Here is a 21,697-nt window from a genome sequence, read left to right on the forward strand (position 1 = left end):
AACTCCACATGGACAGTGACCCAGAGCCGGGATCGAACCTGGGACCTCAGCGCCGTGAGGCAGCTGTGCTAACCACTACTCCACTGTGCTGCCCTGGGTGCAGACATGCATGATGCACATCTGATGGTCACACATCAGCTGCACATTCAGCGAGTGGAACACCTTTCAGTTTGTGCAGGTACTCGTAGGGCGACATGCATCCCGTTGATCATCCCTGGACCCGTGACATCTCGACAATGGCGACGCACCCCGCTGTCCAGGCATCCTTGTAGATTCGGTCCACATTGAAGTGGATGTATTGAGCCAACAGGACACATAGGGTAGCGCAGATGTACCTATGCACCAAGCTCTGAGAGATCTTGGACAGGTCCCCACTCGACGCCTGGAAGGAACCCGTAGCTTAGAAGTTCAGTGTGATGTCACCTTGACGGCCAATGGGAGCGGGTGTCCTCTCCCTGCAGTGCCAGGTGTGCCATGATCTGGTAGATATGTCACACTGTCCCGCAGCTCGGCTGGGGTCCTCGGCTGCATGCCCAGTCGAGTAGGTCCTCGAATAACTGGCGCTGCCAGTACACACAAGGTAAGCGGCGCCTCATTTAAATCTCCTCATCAGCCTGTGGGCCGGCCGGCTCTCCATTCTCAGTGGCTCCTCCTGTTCCTCTGGGGCACGCTCCGCTACTCCACAGTCCACTGCTGCAGCTGCCTGCTCCTCCTCGAGCAACTCCAGCTTGTACAGCTGCAGTACAACCCCCAGGGCAGTGGTGACTTTGAGGAAGGCCACCATTGCTGTTTGCATTCCAATATCGATGGTTTGCAGGGGGTGAAATGGTGCGCAACCCCGTGCCAACCAGGTCCAACGGGCTACATGGAGCCCCCCCGGTTGGCATTGCAGACTCTGCCCCCACATTTTCCCTCCCTTCCTCCCCCATTGTCACACCCCTGGCTCCGTTGGTGCGTGGAACCATGAGGGCTTCTGGCCATCGCGCCTGTCCCTGCTGCCAGGGGTACAGTCGGCTCGTGCTGTCCATGCCAGTTGTACGCTCCACACACCCCGTCCGGTGTTCTCATGTCGGGGCTACTGTGGGCTTTGCTTTTGGGTGAGCCACATGATGCCCGCCGACACGTGGCGACAGGGTGCTAGGAGCAGGGGGTGGATTGGGGGTGGGAGAGTGGGGGCTGGGGTGCGGGGATGGGAGCACCCATACGACTGGTGGCATTCTGCAGAACCAGGGCCAAGGTGGGTGGTCAGTGGGGTGCGCAGCAAGATGGCTGCCTTGCAAGTGACGGCAATGGCTGTCCATGCCTGGATACCACCCCAGTCCCATGGAGGGTCACCCCGGCCCCCCCCTGTCTCCCCCCCCCCCCCCCTGCCCCCCCGTCATCCCCCAGCTCTGGCAGGACCCCCCTCACGCCTTAGCCCGGCCAGTGTCAGGACTGGTAGCCGACAGTCACGCCTCTCCGTGACCTACCTCTTCTCTCTCCCTCATCAGCCACGGCGCCGGTTTCCTGATTTTTTAAAGCACCAAGTGAATCTCCCCGTCGGAAATTCACCCCGGTGGAGGCGGAGAATCGCGGAGACCCCGGAAAGGCCGGATCAGGTCCGCTAATGATATGCCAACGGTGTTTACTACATGTGCGGAGTGGAACGCATTGACGCCGTTGTTAAGGTACCGGAGAATTGCAATTTGGGGTGACACCGGTGCCTGCCACAGTTTCGGTGCCAAAACCGATTTTCTGCCCAATTGAGTTTCCCGATTTCGGCATCGGCCAATAGAGAATTCCGCCCAAGTAGTCACCCATTTCAGACAGGTGAGGGAAACCAAATTCTCTGAGAGGTTTGAGAGACTTTGGAATTTCGTCTTCAAAAGGTGGTTGAGGCAGAGTCTTTCAATATCTTCAAGGAAGAGGCAGATAGATTCTTGATAAGTAAAGGGGTGAAAGACTATCAGGGGTAGGCAGGATTGTGAAGTTGAGGTTAAAATTAAGTCAACCATAACCTTATTAAATGGCAGAGCTGGCTTGAGGGGTGAAGTAGCTTATTCCTGATCCTAATTCATATATTTTGTCTGTTGTGCCTTGTAGATGGTGGACAAGCTTTGGGGTGTGTCGGGTTTCAAACCTGATAGATCCTTAATGTCACGGTTTCATGAAACCATGTGGCTTGCTCGCCCATTTCACATTGGTTGGGTCTGGAGTCATATGTCGGCCAGACCAGGTAAGGGTGGCAGACTTTCTTCCCCAAAGTGCACGAGTGAACCAGACGGGTTCAACAGCAATTGACAGTGGTTTCATGGTCACATTTACTGAGGCTGGCTTCGAATTTCAGATTTATTAACTGAATGTAAATTTCACCAGCTGCCATGGTAGGATTTTAATCCATGCACCCAGAAAATTTTCTGGGCCTTTGCATTTCTAGTCCGGTGTCATGACCTCTGCACTACTGCCTCCCAATGTCGCAGTTTGGATGAAGGGTCATCATCGACCTGAAACGTCAACTCTGTTTCCCCCCAAATATGCACCCTCATCTGCTGAGCATTTTCAGCATTTTCTGTTTTTACTTCAGATTTCCAGCCTCTGCGGTATTTTGCTTTTGTTTTGATGTAATGTTTGAATTGCAGGGGCTCACATCCCCAAATATGTTTACTTGCATCTCTGCAATATCACTTGTGCCACCGCTGCTTCAGCCCATCCACTGCTGAAACCCTCACCCATGCTTTTCTACTATGTCCAAACATTCATTTCCCATTTACTACACAGTTAACAACCTCTAAACTTGACAGTTCTGAAAACAATTGTAACAGTAATGCCATGCACTTGTTCACTGAAATATACAGATTTTTTCACCTGGTATAAATCTTAATTGGCACAATTGAATACTCCGAAAAAGTCAAAGTGCGATAAGAGAAGACTATATGAGATTATACAGGTATTAGAGAATGTTCTTTAATTTAACTTTGGGTCAGACTGAGATCGCTAAACCTTTCTCAGAACATCAAATAAGCTGGGAGCTCCAAGCACCGTAAAGCCAGATGTCTTTCAATAATAAAATAATTCTGACGGTGAGCTAAACAGCTGTTTGAAAGTGTTGGAGATAAGTGTATGAGAACACAAGTTGAGACATCCAGAATTAGGCAACTGGAACTTAAAGCACTTCCAAAACGTGCAGCTTGTTTCATGGGATACATTCAATGTCCATGGTGTTGTGATTAGGAAGATAGCAGCAATGCATTCACACGTGACATGTGTGGACTGTGCTATTAACTGTATTCATTGTATAAATCCTCTGGTACCTGCTGTTCACCTGAAGAAAGTTTAATGTTGTTAGGCGGTTGTCTAATAGCCAATTAGTGACTGCTTTTCAGGAAACATAGGAACAGGAGCAAGGCATTCATCTCCTTGAGCCTTTGCTCCAATTCTCTTACATCATGGCTGATATGTACCTTAATTCCATCTATCCACTTTAGTTCTGGAAGTCTTAAGGTCCTTGCCTAACAAAAATCTATCAACTGCAGTTTTGAAATTTTCAATTGCCCGAGCCTTAGTTGCATTTTGGGGTAAGAGAGGTCCAGATTTCCAGTGCACGTTTGTATGAAGAAGTGCTTTATGAAATCACCCCTAAAGGTCCAGCTTAATTTAAAAGTTGTGCCCTTTTGTTCAGGACTCCCCCACCAAAGGATGCCCAGAAGCCATATCATCCTGCAATATATATTTATGAAAGGGTTGGGCAGGCCCCAGTGATTGCTCTACCCATTGTTTGGCATGTCTATACCTCTGCAGAGCAGATGTCAGAAATGTCAATGTTTTTACAAAAGTCAGATGAAAATAGCATCACATTCAGCAGGCACATGAAATTTGCACATGAAATTACCAGAATTCTACATAAATAAATAAATTACCAATGTATTTGTAAATAATGTTCCAAATTCCAACAGTTGAATGGTTATTTCTTTGCATGCAAATTAGGATTGAAGCAGCCAGCCAATTCCATTCATGTGAATGGAAACAACTGCAAAAAGGGTTCAGGTTTGAAAGGCTGACAGCCACCTTTCATGGGCTCAGTCATCACCTACCCTGAATCCAGAGAGTTCAAGTCTTACACGAGCCTGAAATTGGCCAGCTGGAACCATGGGCGAGATTCTCCGACCCCCCGCCGGGTCGGAGAATCGCTGGGGGCTGGCGTGAATCCCGCCCCCACCGGTTGCCGAATTCTGCGGCACCGGAGATTCGGCGGGGGCGGGAATTCCCCCCCCCCAGCGATTCTACGTCCCGGATGGGCCGAAATCCAGCTGCTAGAATGCCTGTCCCGCCGGCGTGGATTAAACCACCTCTCTTACCGGCGGGACAAGGCGGCGCGGGCGGGCTCCGGGGTCCTGGGGGGGGATCTGGCCCCGGGGGGGTGCCCCCACGGTGGCCTGGCCCGCGATCGGGGCCCACCGATCCGCGGGCGGGCCTGTGCCGTGGGGGCACTCTTTTCCTTCCGCCTTCGCCACGGTCTCCACCATGGCGGAGGCGGAAGAGACTCCCTCCACTGCGCATGAGCGGGGATGCCGTGAGCGGCCGCTGACGCTCCCGCGCATGCGCCGCCCAGCAATGTCATTTCCGTGCCAGCTGGCGGGGCACCAAAGGCCTTTCCCGCCAGCCGGCGTGGCGGAAATCAGTCCGGCGCGGGCCTAGCCCCTCAAAGTTAGGGCTCGGCCGGTCAAGATGCGGAGGATTCTGCACCTTTGGGGCGGCGCGATGCCGGACTGATTTGCGCCGTTTTTGTCGGCGGTCGGCGGACATCGCACCGCTAACGGAGAATTTCACCCCATAGATTGGCCTGAGGTCACCAAAGCTTTTTCTAGTATGCGTAGGACCAAAGACAGTTGCTGTGCGTAGGACCAAAGACAGTTGCTGTGCGCTGCACTGGGTAAGACACGCTCAGCTACAGGCAATCATTAATGAACTAACTTTATTTACACATCCCCAACAGAAGGGGCAGCTGAGAGGGCAGTATAACAAGACGCTCAGATCTTACAATAAATTGCAGCAGTTAATAAGTGTCCGTCTCAAATAGGCAGAGTCTGTTTGTCAGCATGGCATTCTTACATGCTGTTTCCTGCAATCCCGGACAATGAGATGACAGGAGGCTGATTTTCATTGCAGTACCACCCCATATATATATATATGTGCAACTGGGTCGCGAATGAAATTAAATTTGGATTAAAAAATTGCCAACCTGCGATACAATTTTCAGCTAACCGTGATTTAGGTGGCCTGCCCTCCTACTGGAAACTGGCGGGATGTTAATCTGAATTTTCAAACGCAGCTCGACTGCCGCTGTGAAAACCCACCAGGACCATTATTGTGTCAATCAACATTGCTGCTGCTATTTCCTCAACCCACCCACAAATTATGAGTGGTACAGGTTAGAAGGCAGTCATTACAAATGTACTTAAAGAGATTATTAGCAGAGAAAGGTGAAAGCAGTTCTGACACTCATTCTCTCCTTCAGTCTCCTGTCCATGCAGCTGAGTGTGACATAAGACTTCCTGTCACTGTAAAGTGCTGCAACATATAAATCCTGATCCATCCAAACCTCCATTACAGTGCAGGCTGACCGCTAATCTTAATTGAGTCCCTCATCAACATCATTGGGCAACAGGAGTGGGTGGGCGGGGGGAGAAGTGATGGACACCCTGCCCACTGATCTGCAACAAGTAGGGGCAGCACGGTAGCATTGTGGATAGCACAATTGCTTCACAGCTCCAGGGTCCCAGGTTCGATTCCGGCTTGGGTCACTGTCTGTGCGGGGTCTGCACATCCTCCCTGTGTGTGCGTGGGTTTCCTCCGGGTACTCCGGTTTCCTCCCACAGTCCAAAGATGTGCAGGGTTAGGTGGATTGGCCATGATAAATTGCCCTTAGTGTCCAAAATTGCCCTTAGTGTTGGGTGGGGTTACTGGGTTATGGGGATAGGGTGGAGGTGTTGACCTTGGGTAGGGTGCTCTTTCCAAGAGCCGGTGCAGACTCGATGGGCTGAATGGCCTCCTTCTGCTCTGTAAATTCTATGATAACCTATGATAAGAACCCAAATTATTAGACCCATAAGAAATAGGAACAGGTGTAGGCCATTCAGTCGTTCGAGTCTGCTCTGTCATTTCATAAGATTATGGCTGATCTAACACTCACAAAGTCCACCTTTTTGCCTTCTCTCCATAATCTTTAATTCCCCTACTGATTAAAAACCTATCGATATCAACCTTGAAAATGTTCAAGGACTGAGCCTCCACAGCTTCCAAGGGTAAAGAATTCCAAAGATTCACCAGTCTTTGAGAGAAGAAATTCTTCCTCAGATCCGCCTTAAATGAGTATACCCTCATTCTGTGACTATGCCCTTGGGTCCAACACTACCATGAGTGGAAACATCCTCCCAATATTTACCCTGTCTAACCCCCTAAGGATCATATATGTTTCAATCAGACCACCTCTTATTCTTCTGAATTCCAAGAAGTACAGACCCAACCTGTCAAACCTTTCCTCATAGGGCAGTCCCTCCAAACCCAGGATCATTCTAGGAAACCTCCTCTATACTGCTTCCACTGATAATCTATATTTCTTTAACTAAGGGAACCACAACTGTACACAGTATTCTAAATAGACCTCTAGTACTTTGTACAGTTACAGCAACATCTCTTTATTTTTATACTCCAGCTCTCTTGAAATAAAAGCCAGCATTCCATTTTCCTTCCTTATTACCTTCTGCACCAGTATGCTAGCTTTTCTGACTTTCATGGAGAAGGATCCCCAAGTCCCTTTGTGGTATAGCTTTCTGCAGTCTCTCTCCATTTAAATAATAATACATATTATTCTTTCTTCCAAAATGAACACACATTTTCCCACATTGAATTCCATTTGGCAATTTTCTGCCCAATCACTTACCCTGTCAATATCGCTCTGTAAACTATTTATATCCTCCTTATAATCTGTCTTCCCTCTCACCTTTGTATCATCTGCAAATCTGGCCACAGTACACTCTGTTCCTTTCTCCAAATCATTAATATATATTGTGAAGAGCTGCAGTGCCAGCATTGATAATCCCTGTGGCACTCCACTGGTTACTGCCCTCCAACATGAGAAAGATCACCTTATCGCTATTCGCTGCTTCTTGTTAGCCAATCCTCTCTCCATGCCAGGGTATTACCTCCAACACCAAAGCTCCTATCTTGCATCGTAGCCTTTTGTGTGGCACCTTATCAAATGCCTTTTGAAAATCTAAATATACAACATTGACTGGTTGTTCTCTATCTACCCTGGCTGATACCTCCTCAAAGAACTCTAGTAAGTTTGTCAGACATGATTACCCCTGCACAAAACCATGCTGACTCTCGTTGATCAGATTAAGACTTTCCAAATGCACTGCTATCCTCTCCTTAATTATCAATTCTAATATTTTTCCAATAACTCAAGTTAGATTAACTGGCCTATAGTTTCCTGCATTTTGCCTCCTCCACTTTTTGAACAAGGGGGAATCACATTGGTAGTTTTCCAATCCTTTCGCACGGTTCCAGAATCTAAGGATTTTTGGAAAATGACTAAATCACTTAGGGAGTCATGCATTATCTCCCTAAATGTCTGCTCCTGCCCATCTATCGTTTTACCTACTAATTTATATGACCAGTCCATTTTGGCCAATTCCATTCTGTACCTTCATAACTCCCCTTAGAACAAAGAAATGTACAGCACAGGAACAGGCCCTTTGGCCCTCCAAGCCCGTGCCGACCATGCTGCCCGACTAAACTACAATCTTCTACACTTCCTGGGTCCGTATCCCTCTATTCCCATCCTATTCATGTCTTTGTCAAGATGCCCCTTAAATGTCACTATTGTCCCTGCTTCCACCACCTCCTCCGGTAGCGAGTTCCAGGCACCCACTACCCTCTGCGTAAAAAACTTGCCTCGTACATCTACTCTAAACCTTGCCCCTCTCACCTTAAACCTATGCCCCCTCGTAATTGACCCCTCTACCCTGGGGAAAAGCCTCTGACTATCCACTCTGTCTATGCCCCTCATAATTTTGTATACCTCTATCCCCTTCTTTACATTTAACACAGATACTTCAGTCCCAATTGTCTCAAACTCAAGCTGAATGTTAAATTCTGTCATACTGTGATAACTGATTCCTAGATCATCATTTATTAAACCTACCTCATTACACATTACCAGCTCCAAAATAGCCAGGTCCCTATTTGGCTCCATAACTTATTGCTCAAAAAAACCCATCCCAAATACACTCTATGGGGGCCAATTCTCTGGCTGCGTTTCACTCGGCGCAAATCCCCCTCTGTCGGGAGAATTGAGGGAGACCCCGAAACAGGGGGTGATATTCTCCAACCCCGCACCGGGTTCGGGGGGGGTGGATTCACATGACGCCGGTCCGCCGATTCTCCGGTCACCGGAGAATCGGCGCCACTGGCGCCGGTGGGTCGGCGCGGCGCCAGTTGGGCGCCGCCCCATTGATTCACCCAGCTCGATGGGCTGAGTGTCCACCCAGTTAGGCCGAGTGCCCACCCAGTTAGGCCGAGTGCGCACCCAGTTAGGCCGAGTCCCACCGGCGCCATTTATGTTGCGTGGGCCGGCCTGGTGGGGGGGGGGAGGGGGGATGCGACCCCGGGGGGGGGGCCTCCACCGTGGCCAGGCCTGTGATCGGGGCCTACCGATTGGCGGGCAGGCTTATCCTCGTGGGGGCCTATGTTCCTCCGCGCCAGGCCCAGCCCAAATCAGTTTCCCATTCTCTCAGCCACTCCTGCTGCCATGATTTCTGGGAGAGAACCTGATCACAACTCATTTGCATTCATTATAATCTTATCAGCGAGATTAAAGTTGAATGCAGTGGCCAATCGTTATGCTCCTGCCTCCATCCACAGCGGGAGGTCACCTGGGTGCAAATCACTACTGGTCCCTAAAAGCGAGGACCAGGTGCCAAGGGTATCTAACGGGAGCAAGGAAGTGAGTACTCCTCTCTGCTCTTACCTCAGAGTGCCAAGGATGGTCCTTCAGGGGAGGTGAGGGTCAGGGGTGTTTGGGCTGGACTGTAGGGATTCAGGTTCTGGTGCCTTTCCCAGGGTGGGGCATCGTATGGCAAGTCTTCCTTCTGTCGCCTTGAAAATCTTTAAACTCTCTTTCAGCATGTCAAATTCAACGATCTGTCAGATGAAGGTTAAAGTCTTCGCTTTGATAGGCTGGATTCTCCGCTGCCCACAGCTGGTAGCGGTGTTCCCGATGCGGCAGAGAATCCAGCCGATGCCCTGGTCCCCCACTGATGTTGGGATCGAGGTTTGCCCCCGTGCCTGCGGGAGGGTGCAAATCAGTCACATCTCCCCCCACCTCACAATCCCTGCTGTCACTTCAGATCTCAAGCATTTTGTACCAATGGTAAATTATTTATAAATTCCTGTCACCATCACTGCACCACGCGATTGTACCCTGCAAATCCCTCTATCTGATGGGTTTGGAAGAGGAGGGATTTCAGGCATAAAGGCTGCATGAGAAATTCTCTGTGGTACCTGCCAAGCGCCTTCACACCTACATCTGCTTCAGAGGTGAACAAAGGTCAGTTTGGCATATGCTTGTGGTCAAAGCAACTCCTGGCAGTATCAGTAATATATATGTAACGATCTGACCAACTGCATTATTGAATACTTCCTCAGAAGCCTTTCAATCATAGTGTGCCATACATTAAGTCATACTGCATGAAAGAACGCATACCAGCCAGGGCAATGACCAGATGGTGGGTGGGATTCTCCAGTCCCCCAGTCGCAAGTTTCTCGGCAACACACTGTCCGCTGGCGGCGGGATTCTATCTTCCCGCCACTTGTCAATGAAATTTCCATTGTAACCACCCCATGCCACCAGAAAATCCGTGGACGGGGGTGCACTACCAGTGAGAAAGTGAATTGCAACAATTGGAGAATTCCAGCCAATGTTTCCTGAATGGCTGGACTGCAAAGGGGACACCAACCATTTCTGTATTCCCTGCATGCATTCAGCACAAAGACAGACGCACAGAATTGCCATCTGCTGCAAGGTCATCTGTTGCTACCATAAGGCAGCCAGTTGTCACATTCAGCAACAGTCAGCTACGTCTCATCGCAGGCATAACTGCAGTGCTAAATTATGAGCATAGGTTGTGGTGAGGCACAGAGGGCAACCCTTTTCATGGAGTACCAGCATTATTTGAAATAGAAATAGGGGACTGAGTGCTGGCATGCTCTTATTGCTTGTCTACAGACTCATGCCTGTTTCTTGGTTTAATTTTCCTTCACCTTCTTCGCTTCTACATAAGCATTCTCATAATTTTTCAGAGTTTTTGATCTTTGGGCAAAGAATTTTGGGGCTGAATTTCATTTAACAGTTGTTTTATGTACTTTTTAAAAATGTGAATTTCTGGATTTAAAAAGCCACAGGCTGAGAGTATTGAAGGTGTGTATTAATATTAAACAGGCCAATGCATGAGATGTCACAGCTCACAGTATGTTCCAAATTCCGACAATGTCCCCTATGAGGGACATATGAGGGAGGGGCTGTGAGGGAGTGTGGCTCCATTAATTTTGAAAATGGATGATGTTCTCTTTAATTCCACACCCAATCAGGATGGGAGTGGGTAGGAGAGTGACAGAGGTTATAGGGTATGGACTTGTTTTGTGACCATATGAATATATGAAATAAGAACAGAAGGAAGTCATTCAGCCCCTTGAGCCTGCTGCTCTGTTTGCATTTCAAAATCCCCATTCCTATCTACCCCCAAAAATCTTTGATTACCTTGCCCAACAGAAATTTGTCTCCCTCCACTTTAAGAATATTCAATTATTCCGTCTCCAAGGAGAGAAGTGAGATTGTGTTCGCCAAGTGGAATTTGTTTTAATTGATTCCCTGTATGCTCACTGGCTGCTTGTGAAATAAAACAGCTTAATAATTCAAAGCTGGCTCTATTTCACTAAATGTTCTATATCACCCATTGCAATATGGTTGGAGCACATGTGAAAGACACAGGGCGTGAGTTTCAATTGCTGCCTGCTCTGTCGTTATAAATTGGAATAAAAAGTGACAAGTTCATTTATTGCCTGATGCAACTATGCATGGCCTGGGAATGGCTGGTTAGCCCTCCTGTCCAAAATAGGTAGGGGACTTAAGGGAGAATTAAGGACTGGTGGAATCCATGCAGGCCGATGAAAAATCTTCATTGCTGTCTGTACATTGCATGAAACTGGCAACATTTTGGGTAATCCCAGTATCCCAGCAACCATGACAGCAATGATGACATGATAGCAAGGATGGTGAAATAGCTTCCCACATCAGGTCAAGATTAGCTCAGGGTGGCTCAGAGAGCCTATTGGAAACATATTCCCCCCCCCCCCCCCCCACCCCACTCAGACTGCCTCAATTACATGTTCAAATTAATCTGGATTTCAAAGCTAAAGTGATCACGGGAGATAGCTGTTCAGCAATCCACAGGAAAAGACACTGTTCAACCTGTGAGTGATTAAAATTAATTTATTTGTGTGCCAGTGAAATTACCTGCCAACAACTGAAATTTATGCTTTAGAGGGAAAAGAATTAACTGTAAAAGATGTATATGAGGTTGAGAACACCAGTGGTGTTCTGAAATAAATAGAAGAACACTGCATTGATTTTGATTCCTAACTCGGAAAAATCCCAATGAACTTACATTTTTGATTCCAAGTTGTTTGTCAGTCATTGTATTTCCCCAGAGAATGGGCGTTGTCCGCCGTGAATCCCGCCCCCGCCGGTTGCCGAAGTCTCCGGTACCGGAGATTGGGCGGGGGCGGGAATCGGGCCGCGCCGGTTGGCGGGCCCCTCCGTTCGATTCTCCGGCCCAGATGGGCTGAAGTCCCGCCAATAAATTGCCTGTCCCGCCGGCGTAAATTAGAGTAGCTATTTACCGGCGGGACAAGGCGGCGTGGGCGGGCTCCGGGGTCCTGGCGGGGTCGCGGGGCGATCTGACCCCGGGGGGTGCCCCCTCGGTGGCCTGGCCCGCGATCGGGGCCCACCGATCCGCGGGCGAGCTTGTGCCGTGGGGGCACTCTTACCCTTCCGCCTCCGCAACGGCCTCCACCATGGCGGAGGCGGAAGAGACTCTCCCCACTGCGCATGCGCGGGAAACTGTCAGCGGCCGCTGACACTCCCGCGCATGCGCCGCCCGGAGATGTCATTTCCGCGCCAGCTGGCGGGGCAACAAACGCCGTTTCCGCCAGCTGGCGGGGCGGAAATCCCTCCGGCGCCAGCCTAGCCACTCAATGTTGGGACTCGGCCCCCAAAGATGCGGAGCATTCCGCACCTTTGGGGCAGCGCGATGCCCGTCTGATTGGTGCCGTTTTGGGCGCCAGTCGGCGGACATCGCGCCGTTTGGGGAGAATTTCGCCCCTAATCCCCATCCAATCTCCGATAATAGTAAAGTGCCATTTTGAACTAATTGTCACTTGCGTTGCATGGCCCACCTCTACCCTTTCCCCTTTTCTCTTGCACTTTATTTTTCTTGTGGTCCTCCTGCATGATAACAGACTCTCAAGGACCCACCCACCATTAAATGTTGCATTGTAGTCGCCACATCTGAAATGATTTCTCCTCCGATGTGTCAGAGAGCATTATTCTCCATCCTCTCTAATTCATCATCTGCATGCTCTGCATTTATTTATTTATTTATTTTTAAAATTTAGAGTACCCAATTCATTTTTTCCAATTAAGGGGCAATTTAGCGTGGCCAATCCACCTACCCTGCATATCTTTGGGTTGTGGGGGTGAAACCCATGCAAACACGGGGAGAATATGCAAACTCCACACAGACAGTGACCCAGAGCCAGTATCAAACCTGGTACCTCGGCGCTGTGAATGCTCTGCATTTATAACAACATTCACATTCCATGGTCATCGATCCAATCCTATGTCTCAAATACTGCTACAGCCCTCCAGAGTGTTCTGATACAATCTGAATATGTGCTTGCAGTCATACTTCACAACCTGCAATCCGCAAATGTGGAGTGCTGCTTCCCTTTTCCCTTCGCTGTACCACCAATGCTATGAACGTTTTACTACTGATCTTCTGCCATCTGAAATTCTTCCCCTGAATTACTTTGACCTGGACCTATTTGGCAGCCATAAGAAGTCTCCCAAAAACATTTCAATTACTTCCCCATGAAAATACATTGTGAACAATTTAAGACTGAGGTGAGTAGAAATTTCTTCACCTAGAGAGTGGTGAATCTGTGTAATTCACTGCCACAAAACATAGTTGAGATGAAAACAGGAATTAGATATAGCTCTTGGGGCTAAAGGAATCAAGGGGCTAAAGGAATCAACTCCCAGCTATCTGTCCTCCTCATAATCAAGTGTCTTCAGTGTTCCCGTTGTTAGCCACTCCTTCCACTGCCAAGATCCTGAGCTCTAAAATTCCCTTCCTACACCTCTGCACTTCTCTGCCTCACTTCTCCTCTTTAGGTTCTGCCTTTAAACCTACTTCTTTGGCCAAGCTTTGGAACGTCTGACCAAATGGGGTTGGATTATCATTCACAAGTTCCGAATGCACCACTGGAAATGCCAATGGTGAGACACTGAGGGAGATTATGGAGAAACTCCTCCACAGGCTGGTTTGCAGCTGCAGTTGTAACCCTCTGTCAATCATGGCTGTGGGGGGAGGTGGGAGCTGGGGGCAGGGGAAATTGAATAATGAATCACTGCAGCCCCCTCCACCCTGGTCTGTGATCAGGAGGCTGTTTCCATCCATTGGCTGGGCTTCGGGCTTCAGTCTAAGCAGGTGGCCCTCTCCTGCAGTCTGGAATCTTCCAGACGATATCTGATCCATTCGCTGTGACGTATCACCTTTTACAATACCTAAAGGTGGGCTGAAACCTCAGATATTTTAAACCTAGATTCTCTACAAAGCAGTAATGCACAGGCAAATACGCTTTGCAAATCATTGTATTTGCAACTTAATGGAGTAAAGTCAAAGGATTTGAAGTATTTAGCTCACTCAATTTAATCACACCAAGATATTTAATCTAAAAATTAAAAGCGCACTATGGAGTATGTTTTAGATGGAGCGTGAAATTGTGAAGCTACCTAACTTTCTGTATTCTCTTGCTCAAGATAGAAACTTGTGCAGAGATAAACAGAGATGAAAAGAAAAGTTACAAATGGAAAAAATATCTGGAGGCAAAAGCCCCATTTACTATTGAAAATGCATAACAATTCAACAAGAGAAAGTTAGGATAACTTTTCAAATTGCTCAAGGGTCTGAAGTGTTGCCCTCCCCAAAAATATTTATCCTTCACTTTCAAATGTTGATTTATTTATTGGGCACTTCCAGTAATTTCTGTTGTCACAAGTGGTTGCATATCTTGTTATAAATGTAAAATATTCTTTTTTTAAAACATTTTATTAAGTCATTTATGATTTTATATCAAAAAAATAAAAATACAAATGTAAACATAATTCAGTGCATAACGCCCCCCCCCCCCCCCCAACTAACAACCACATCCAGCCAACATGGCTTCTACACACAATTCCCCAAAGCCTCCATCTCCTCTCTCTGATCTCACCTAAACTCAACTAACTCCCTCTACCCCTCACCTTCCCTAACCCGCCCCCCTCCTACTGTATCTGCCAACAGTTTAGTTTTCCCCGAAAAGTCGATAAACGGCTGCCACCTCTGAATGAACCCTAACATTGATCTCCTCAGGGCGAACTTTATTTTCTCAAGCCTGAGAAACCCAGCCATGTCGCTAACCCATACCCCAAGTTTTGGGGGCTCCGAGTCCCTGCAGGATAATAGGATCCGTCTCCGGGCTACTAAGGAGGCTAAGGCCAAAACATCAGCCTCTCTCGCCCCCTGGACTCCCGGGTCTTCCGACACTCCAAAGATCACCACCTCTGAACTCAGGGCCACCCTCGTTTTTAGCACGTCGGCAAATCCCTGCCAGAATCCCCTCAGCTTCAGACATGCCCAAAACATGTGGGCATGATTTGCGAGCCCTCCCGCACCTATCCTCCACCCCAAAAATCCAGCTCATCCGATGTGTCCTGTGAACCACCTTGATTTGCATCAGGCTGAGCCTGGCACATGATGAGGATGTGTTGACTCTACTCAGGGCATCCTCCCACAGACCTGCCTCTGGCTCCTCACCCAGCTCATCTTCCTACTTGCGTTTTACCTCTCCTATCTGGGTTCCCTTCCACTTCATGAGCTCTTTATAAATATCCGAGGCCTTCCCTCACCCCACTCCCATTTTTTAAAATCCCTCTCCTGTGTCCCCTGTGGCGGTAGAAGCGGAAAGGTCGAGACCTGCCTTCGTACAAAGTCTCTCACCTGCAGATAATGAAATCTATTCCCACTCGGTAATTCAAACTCCTCCTCCAAACACGGAAAGCTTCCATCGATAAACAGATCCCCCAGCCTCTCAATCCCTGCTCACTGCCACCTCCGAAACCCCACATCCAACCTCCCCAGCACAAACTGGTGGTTAAAATTGGAGCCCACACCGACACTCCCTCCACTCCCATATGCTTCCACCACTGCCCCCAAACCCTCAGAGCTTGTGGAGTACCTGGTCAGCGAGAATGGCAGAGGCGCCGTTACCAGTGCTCCTAAGCTTGTGCCCCGACAAGACGCCGCTCCACCCGCTCCCACACTAACCCCTCCCCCACTACCCACTTCATGATCATGGCTATATTTGCCGCCCAGTAGTAATTCCTAAAGTTAGGTCGGGCCAAACCTCCCCCCCTTGGCTCCGCTCCAACAGCTCTTTCCTTACTCGCGGGGTTTTGCCCGTCCATACAAACCCAGAGATCACCACATTAACCTGCTTAAAAAAGGCCTTTGGGATAAAAATAGGGAGTCACAGGAAAACAAACAAAAATATCGGGAGAACCGTCATCTTTATGGACTGTACCCTCTCCGCCAGTGACAATGGGAGCATGCCCCACCTCCAAAAGTCCTCCTTGATTTGCTCAACTAACCGGGCCTGATTTAATTTCTGCAACTGCACCCAATCCCGTGCCACCCGAATTCCCAAGTATCGAAAACTCCATCCCACCACTTTGAACGGTAACTCCCCCAGCCTTCTCTCCTGCCCGCTCGCCTGGATCACAAAAACCTCACTCTCACCCATGTTCAATTTATACCCCAAGAACCGGCCAAATTCCCCTAAAAGCCACATAATCTCTCCTACCCCCCCCTAACTGGTCAGGAATATAAAAGAGTAGGTCGTCCACATACAACAAGACCCTGTGCTCCCCCCCCCCCACCCCCCCCGCCCCACCCCAACCCCGGACTAGCCCCTTCCAGTCCTTTGGTGCTCTCAGTGCCATCGCCAATGGCTCTATAGCCAAGACAAACAACAGTGGTGGAGTGGACATCCCTGCCTCATCCCCTGGATCAGTCTAAAATAGTCCAAGCTCACTCGGTTCGTCCGCACACGTGCCACTGGCGCCTAGTACAACAACCGGACGCAGTCTACAAAGCCCTGCCCAAACAAAACTGCCCCAGGACCTCCCACAAATACCTTCACTCCACCCAGTCGAAGGCCTTCTCCACGTCCATAGCGATCACCATCTCCCCTCGCAGGGTATCATGAGAACATTTAAGAGCCTTCTAACGTTGGTTGTTAACTGCCTCCCTTTGCCAAATCCCGTCTGGTCCTCCCCTATAACCCCCGAAACACAATCATCTATCCTCGAGGCCAAAACCTTGGCCAGCAATTTGGCGTCTGCATTTAGTAGGGAGATTGGTCTGTATGACCCGCATTGCTCGGGGTCCTTTTCGCGTTTCAGAATCAACGCGATCGATGCCTGCAACACTGTTGGGGGAAGAACAAACCGCTCCCTTGCCTCACTAAATGTCCTCATCGGCAATGGACCCAGCACCCCAGAAAACTTCTCATAAAATTCCACTGGGTGTCCATCCGGCCCCGGGACCTTGCCCGATTGCATGGCCTCCAATCCCTCTACGTCTTCAACAATCCCGATCGGGGCTCCCATCTTCTCCACCAACCCTTCCTGCACCTTCGGAAACTCCAAACCCTCCAAGAATTGCCTCATCCCCTCCATCCCAGCTGGGGACTCCAATTCATACACCGCCCCTCTTGCCTTCCTCAAATGCCCCACCGCCTTCCCTGTAGATAGCAGACCAAACTCCATCTGCAGCTTCTGCCGATCCTTCAACACCCCACCTCCGGGTCTTCCGAGTACCTTCTGTCCACCTAGACAATCTCCCTAACCAGCCTATCAATCTCTACCCGCTCCAACTTCTCCCGGTGAGCCTGTATCAAAATAAACTCTCCCCTCACTACTGCCTTCATACCGTTGCTGCCGAAACCTCCCCGTGTCATTTATCTCCACGTAATTCTGGATGGCCTCCCTCACCCGCCCACACACCTCCTCATCCGCTAACAATCCTACATCCAATCTTCAGTGCGGGCACTGGCCCGCCTCCTGGCCCCCTCCTTCTCACCTGTTAATCCACCCAGTGTGGGGCATGGTCTGAAACAACAATCACCGAATACTCAGCATCTACCACCCCTGCCAAGAAAGCCCTGTCCAAAACGAAAAAATTGATCCGGGAGTACACTTTCTGCACTTGGGAGGAAAAAAAGAAAACTCCTTCGATCTTGGCCGTCCAAACTTCCACGGATCTGCCCCTCCCTTTAGTTTCTTCGCTGCAGCTGGCATCCTCCCTGTCCTCGACCGATCCAACCTCGGATCAATAACCATATTAAAGTGTGTCGTCGTCCCCCCCCCATGATCAACCTATGCAAGTCCAGGTCCGGGATCTTCCCCAACACCTGCCTTATGAACTCATCATCGTCCCAGTTTGGTGCATAGATATTCACTAATACCACCGGCATCCCCTCCAGTTTCCCACTCACCATAACGTACCTACTCCCTGAGTCCACCACTATGCTCCCTAACTCAAATCAAAATCGGCAACCCCTTAGTTTTAGAGTCTAGCCCCGAATTAAATACCTGCCAAACCCACCCCTTCCTCAGCCTCGATTGATCCACCACCCTCAGGTGTGTCTCCTGTAACATTGCCACGTCCGCCTTTAAACTCTTCAGATGCTCACAAGCCCACAAGCCCTCTTGGCCGGCTCATTCAACCCTCTCACGTTCCATGTGATCAGCCTGGTTGCCCCCCCCCCCCCCCCGTACCCCTGCCAATCAACCATAACCCTTCTTAGGCCAGCCTCCAGCCCGCATCCCGTGTCTCTTCAGGCCCTCCTTCGGGCGCCCACCGTCATCGACCCCCAGTATGTCTCCAAGTGCCAGTCCCTCCCCTGTCACCAGATCAATACCCCCTCCCTCACGCTCATAACAAAAGAACAATCCCAACCCCCGTCAACAAGCTTATCACCTGCTCGACCCCCACTGCGCTTCTGTGTGCTAGCCCACACAGCTAGCCTGGTAGCCCTGCCCATGGCACCAAGCATCCTACCCCCCACTCATCTCCCCCACCCCCCCGCTCAAACATACATATGCAAATATTACAATCCTCAACAAACACAAAGAAGAAAATTCCACCCACCATCCCCCATTAAGAACAAAGTCAACCCACATACAAAACTGAGCAACGGCCCTAAACTTAGTGCAAAACAATACTTACAAAACCAGAAGAAAAAAAAAGAAATTTAGCAGCAGATCAAAAACACAGCTACTCGACCCCATGTTCAATGTCCTCCATCAGCTGCTAGTCCCCTGTCCTTAACAAAGTTCATCGTCTCATCTGCCGATCCGAAGTAAAGCTCCTGGCCCTCATAAATGACCCACAGACGTGCTGGGTACAGCATACAAAACTTCACCCCCTTCTTAAAGAGGGCCGATTTTACTTTATTAAAACTCGCCCTTCTTTCCCCCAGTTCCGCACCCAAGTCTGGTAGATATGCGGCTCGTTGCCTTCCCATGAACAGCTCCTCATCCACCTGGCCCACCTCAAGATATGTTCTTGTCCAGGAACCGGTGCATTTGCACCACCATCGCCCTGGGCAGCTCATTCTTCAGCGGTTTCTTAATAAGCGCCCTGTCCACCTCTGAGGGCTGAGCAAACGCATCTTCCCCCAGCAGCTTCTCGAACATACGCGGCGCATATGCACCTGCGTCCGATCCCTCGCTGCCCTCCGGCAGGCCAACGATCCTCAGGTTCTGCCTGTGCCATCTGTTTTCCAGATCCTCCACTTTATCTTGCAGCCTCTTCTAGTGGTCTTTCATCAGCCCCATCTCCACTGCCATCACGGCTAGCTGGTCATCGTGCTCAGCTACTGCCTCTTCCACCTTCTGGATCGCCTGACCCTGAGCTTCCAATCTCTGCTCCACACCATCAATCCCCGTCTTAATCGGATCCAGGTATTCCTTTCTTTGCTGAGCAAAGCTCTCCTGGAGAAAGACCACCAGCTGCTCCATTGACCACTGGGCTGGCAGTTTTGGTCCCTGACCCTCCGCCATATTCTCCTGTAACGCAGACTCCACTTCCGTCTTCAACCAACGTTCTCTGCTTTTAAGACCATCTCTGGTCCAGGAATCCATACACTGGTGGGGAATCCTTCTCTACTTCACAAGAAAATCAGGGAAAAAGGTCCAACACGAGCAGGAGCTACCAAATATGCGACCACTCACTCCATGGTCGCCACCGGAAGTTGGAAATGTAAAATATTAAAGATGCATTTGGTTTGTTTAGAGATTTTCAATGACAAATCAATATCTTTTGACGTTTAGAGGGCACCAGGCAGAGGTTGGGGCACATATTGGTGCTAACGACATAGGCAGGAAGGGTGATGAGGTCCTGCAGCAGGAATTCAGGGAGCTAGGCAGAAAATTAAAAGACAGGACCTCAAGGGTTATAATCTCGGGATTACTCCCTGTGCCACGTGCCACTGAGGCTAGAAATCTGAAGATAGAGCGTCTAAATACGTGGCTAAACAGCTTGTGTAGGAGGGAGGGTTTCAGTTATCTGGACCACTGGGAGCTCTTCCGGGGCAGGTGTGACCTGTATAAGAAGGACGGGTTGCATCTAAACTGGAGAGGCATAAATATCCTGGCCGTGAGGTTTGCTAGTGTCACACGGGAGCTTTAAACTAGTATGGCAGGGGGGTGGGTACCGGAGCAATAGGTCAGAAGGTGAAAAAATTGACGGAGAACTAGGAAATAGGGCCACTATGGCTCTGAGGAAGAGCAGACAGGGAGATGTTGCTGAAAAAGGCGGGACTGGTGGCCTGAAGTGCATATGTTTTAATGCAAGAAGTATAATGGGTAAGGCAGATGAACTTAGAGCTTGGATTAGTACTTGGAACTATGATGTTATTGGCATTACAGAGACCTGGTTGAGGGAAGGGCAGGATTGGCAGCTAAACATTCCAGGATTTTGATGTTTCAGGCGGGATAGAGGGGGATGTAAAAGGGGTGGAGAGGTTGCGCTACTAGTTAGGGAGAATATCACAGCTGTACTGCGGGAGGACACCTCAGAGGGCAGCGAGGCTATATGGGTAGATATGGCTATATAGGCGGGAACTGAAGAACCTAGATTGGGGGCGGATGTTTGAGGGTAAATCAACATCTGACACATAGGAGGCTTTCAAATGTCATTGCCCGAGGAGGTGGTGGAAGCAGGGACGATAGTGACGTTTAAGGGGCATCTGGACAAATACATGAATAGGATGGGAATAGAGTTATACAGACCCCGGAAGTGTAAAAGATTTTAGTTTAGATGGGCAGCATAGTCGGCGCAGGCTTGGAGAGCTGAAGGGCCTGCTCCTGTGCTGTACTTTTCTTTGTTCTTTTTTATTTTTTCTAGATTCACTGGAAGTTAACTGGAATTAGACAATTTATTTTAAAAATAGTGTATGTTTCATAGGGAGGGGGGCATAGTAGCACAGTGGTTAGCACAGTTCCAGGGTCCCAGGTTCGATTCCCGGCTTGGGTGACTGTGCGAAGTTTGCTCTTTCTCCCCGTGTCTGTGTGGGTTTCCTCCGGGTGCTCCGGTTTCCCCCCACAGTCCAAAAATGTGCAGGTTAGGTGGATTGGCCATGCTAAATTGCCCATAGTGTTCAAAAAGGTTGGGTGGGGTTACTGGGTTACGGGGGTAGGGTGGGGGATGTGGGCTTAGGTTGGGTGCTCTTTCCAAGGGCCGTTGCAGACTCGATGGGCCAAATGGCCTAATTCTGCACTGTGAACTCTATAGGTGGATTTACATTCCAACTGATGTTTTTTCCATTTAAGAATAGTGACCGGGAAATCGATATGTTGCTGCAGATTCTGTAATGTATACTAAAAGTATATTTACTTTAACATGCTTGGCTGACTGTATGGGTCAGTGGAAGTTCAGGGAATCAAGCTGTGCCAGTGCTTCAAAGAGATTCCAGGTCCATAAAAAAGAGATGTCTGCCAATTAAGGGTGCCTTCAAAAAGTGCCAACCCCTAAAATCATATAATCTTTGCAGCCAGAGATAGAAGCAAGTGTATGTTATGGCATTGCTAGGATAAGCAGCCAGAATTAAAGTCAATAATAATCACTTACAATCAATTTAATATCCCACCAGCTGTGGGATCCAGCTCAAATACAAGTAGGGCAAATCCATAAAGATGATCCTCAAGGCATTATTGCTGAACCATTTCTTGAAGTACTTGTACACTACAAGCATGCCATTAATGCATTTAGAA

General features: G+C 49.2%; 1 protein-coding gene across 15 annotated transcripts in view; it reads right to left on the minus strand.

Annotated features, from left to right (window-relative positions):
- Window positions 1-21,697, minus strand: part of dmd (dystrophin) — a 3,042,490-nt gene that overhangs the window by 670,440 nt on the left and 2,350,353 nt on the right. The window lies entirely within an intron of this gene.

This window comes from Scyliorhinus torazame, chromosome 8 (genome assembly GCF_047496885.1).
Source record: "Scyliorhinus torazame isolate Kashiwa2021f chromosome 8, sScyTor2.1, whole genome shotgun sequence".
Classification (NCBI taxonomy): domain Eukaryota; kingdom Metazoa; phylum Chordata; class Chondrichthyes; order Carcharhiniformes; family Scyliorhinidae; genus Scyliorhinus; species Scyliorhinus torazame.